The following is a 3663-nucleotide window of genomic DNA, read 5'->3' as shown; positions in this document are numbered from 1 at the left end:
TTTTTTTTTTTTAATCTAAAGTATCTCTATTGTGCAAAACGAAAATTTGACAGATTTATTTTCGAATAATAAATTAATATTAAATGTCGATCGATACCGATGACAATTAAAAAATCGTCGTATTAAATTCCATTCCATCCAATCGATCTATAATCAATAATATAAAATCAATACAGTAGTGTTACACGGCGCCACACCTCCCATTACCCAACGTCGCGCGACATTTCATTACGATCCCCTATTACGATCCATCCGCTCTACTACCGCCACCGTACGTACGGTACATCATAAAGGACACAAGCTCGTCCGACATCGGCGCGCGCACATGAAAGCGAGAGACAAGTCGGTCGAATCGGGTGCGAGTGTGTCTCATCGTTGACGCGACACGGGGTCACGGAACGATCTGTGGAAAACACGTGCACGGTGTTGGTGTCGATGCATTATTGCATACCTGTAACACGGTAGACGGAGACAATAACAGTCGTAGCAACGCGGCGTGCATGGTCGAGGATGTGTGTTCGACGCGCACCGTGCACACACGACGCGTCTTGCTTCGCACGGGGGCGACGAGGGGTGCAGGAAGACAGGGGNGAGGCCCCGGGAGGTATCGGTAACCACCACAATCGCGTGGACGCGTACGTGGCCGAGGGGGATGTGGACCGACAGAGGAATCAGTTGGAGGATAGAGAAAGAGGCGGCCATCGAGGATAGAGGAGGGAGATGGAGTGATCGAGTATTCTCTGTTACCTCTGCTGGGGCAAAGGGTGGTGGAGGAGGGAGTAGCGTTCTGGAAGCGAGAGAGAGAAAGAGAGAGAGAGAGGAATCGCGCGCGGCTGCCCTCCGGCGCTCGTCCGACGGCATTCCTTCCACGGACCGAGTCGCCTCTTCATTCTTCTTATCGGCTCCTCTTTCTTCCTCCCCTTTGTATTCTCGGCCGCCTCTCGTTCCTCGGCTCCCACCCCGGCGTTCGATAGCTCGGGTCCCAATTTTAACCTCGAAAGACGCCTAAACACCCGACTTTGTCACCTGCCGCCCCTGCTTGACCCTCCTGCGTTCCTTTTTCTCTTTTATCGTTCGTGCTTCACGACCACACGTTGGATTTCGTGCTCGTCGTTCCTCGTCGGTCGATGATCTATCGATATCCGGACGATGTTTCGGACGACGCCATTTTTTAGGGGGAGGAGGGGAGAGTATCGTTTGGATCATTTTGCATCTGGTATCCCTCTAGCGGCGGAAATTTGAGTCAGGAGTAGTGGCACGCGTTCTATGTAAATACCGAGTTGGTATACGTGCATCGTGCTTCCGAGCATAGTGACCAAAACGCACACCTTTGAAGGAGAAAGTTGGGGGGAAAAAAGAAAAGTTCAATTGTCCAACTGGTTTCACCTATCGGACAGTGGAATTTAATGCTCGAAAGAGCACACGTTTGGATAGACAAAGACGGAGATATGTAATCCTAAACTAACGAGATATAGGTTGGAACGGAGTAAACAAATTAAAGCCGAGACTGGCGAGATTTTCTACGCGATGTTGTGGCAGTAAAATGGCTGGTTGTAACGTATCTAGATAGATCGATAAAGTAGAAAAATGATTTTCTATTTATTTTATGGAAATATCGAAATGACATTAATATCGTAGCATTGGAAATTGGAAAGTAACGACCAACTATATTTCATTAGCTGAATGTTCGATAAAACGCGAGATATATAAAATATATAAAAGTTTGTCGAGGTAAGATGGTCCAACGTGATAACGCGAGAATCGATCAACATCCGAGTAATAGCTCGTGACAAGAATGATTTCCCGACGATCGCGTAATAGATTCATGGAGGGAGGAAAAAAAAAAGAAAAAAAAAAAAAAAAGGAAAAAAGAGATAAGCGGACAGGCCAATGAATCTCGTCGGTGTAATTAAAAGTAATTTCCTTAAGCAGCCGGGGTATCGGTCCAGGCTGAATTTCAACGCGAGATAACATCAACGACGCATAATTTATACGAAGCGCAGAAAAACAAATACATTTCCGACGGCCGGGTCATTATACGTTGCGTTATTTATCCTTGATGATCATGAAATACCGGTTCTCCGCGAGCCGACTTACAGTACAATAATTAACGTACGATAGTAATAACGATAATTTCGAGATCTCGCGCAGCATTCCGCGCTACTGGAGGCAACCAAGCGGCTGTTGGCACATGACCGCGCGCGGCCCTTCATTCATCGATCCTCTCGCTCGAGGATCCTAACCTAGAACGACCATTCGCTCGTTCAGAATTTATTCCATTCATTTCCGTATTGTCGTTTACTCGAGAGAAACACTGTATCGTGATATTAGTATCCATCCAGAAAGTTTGCGCGACGAAATGAAAACGAATATCTCAAAATTGACTTGAAAGAATCATTATTAATAACTTTATCCTTGAAATGACGTTGATGGAACTTACACATCAAGATGTGTAATTGTTAACATTGTTAAGAAGAGTCTGTTTCGCTTTTGCGTTTTTTTCAGATTCGGATACAGTATTTGCTGCCCCGTCGTGGTGGACGTCCTCCGTTCCGGTGTGCAAGAGCTAGAGGCCATAAGGCCCCGGTGATGCCCTGCGATCGCCTTCCGACGCGTACACCACATATATATACGTATATAGCAGGGAGCGTTGTTGGAATGAGCGCCGCGGGTCGTTTCCTCGGCGATTTTTACTCGCGGCAAATAATAAATTATCGGCCGGCCGTGCGTAATCGGGCTGGAATATAATCTGCGCATGGACAACCGTATCGCGCTGCGGTAGCTACGGAGGCTCCCTCTTAGCCTACAATCTGTCTTACATATTCATTATGGCTGCAGGCTGGGCAGGTATTATCTTAGATGGTCGGTTTGGAACAACGTATAGCTTGTAATTTTCAGGGGGCCCCATGGACTGCCCCTCTTTGCTCTTCCTCCTCCTCTTCGCCCTCCTCTTCCTCCCTCCCTTTTCTCCCACACCTAACTTCTAACCTCCCCAGGTTTCTCAATCTCGTCCCCTTTGTCTTTTTTTTTCCACGTTCTATTTATGGAGATGTATAAATCGTACTTACTGCTACCCTTCTATGCTTGGTATCAAAGGTATCAAGAAATTTTCAATTCTTGATTATATTATTATTTATTGATCTCGTATAAAATTTTGGAATAAGGTATCTTTCTCCTCTTATTCATCCAATTGACTGTAACTAAAAAATAATATTATAATTAATATTACACATTTTGATCTTGACTCGATCAAGTGATTCGCCTGTTAATTAATCAATAATAACGTGAGACTTTTATTGTAATTTAATTATATGAAGCGAAAGAAAGAATCCTTAAAATATTAAAAATACATGGAACCATAAAAATAGTATGAAAAAACCATAAATGGCCAACTTCTTGATAACGTGCATAGGAATTTCTCTTTTGCTTGATCAAGCTATACGCTTTTTGATTTGCGGTCACCGATGTCATTGAGCAAGTAGACTTAACGACCCGTGGATTTGGTGCGTGGTTCAGCTTGTACACGCATGCCACCAACACATGATATCGACGGTTAACCGTAATTGCCGACCCTGCGCCCGTCGTCTACCTGCTACTCGACGATCCTGGTATTCCCGGAACTCTGAGCGGCGCCTTCTCCGGAGAACAATCACCGTCCACCGG

The sequence above is a fragment of the Apis dorsata genome, unplaced genomic scaffold (genome assembly GCF_000469605.1).
Source record: "Apis dorsata unplaced genomic scaffold, Apis dorsata 1.3 scaffold_162, whole genome shotgun sequence".
NCBI lineage: Eukaryota > Metazoa > Arthropoda > Insecta > Hymenoptera > Apidae > Apis > Apis dorsata.
The sequence above is the reverse complement of the archived record's forward strand: the minus strand, read 5'-3'. Positions refer to the sequence as shown.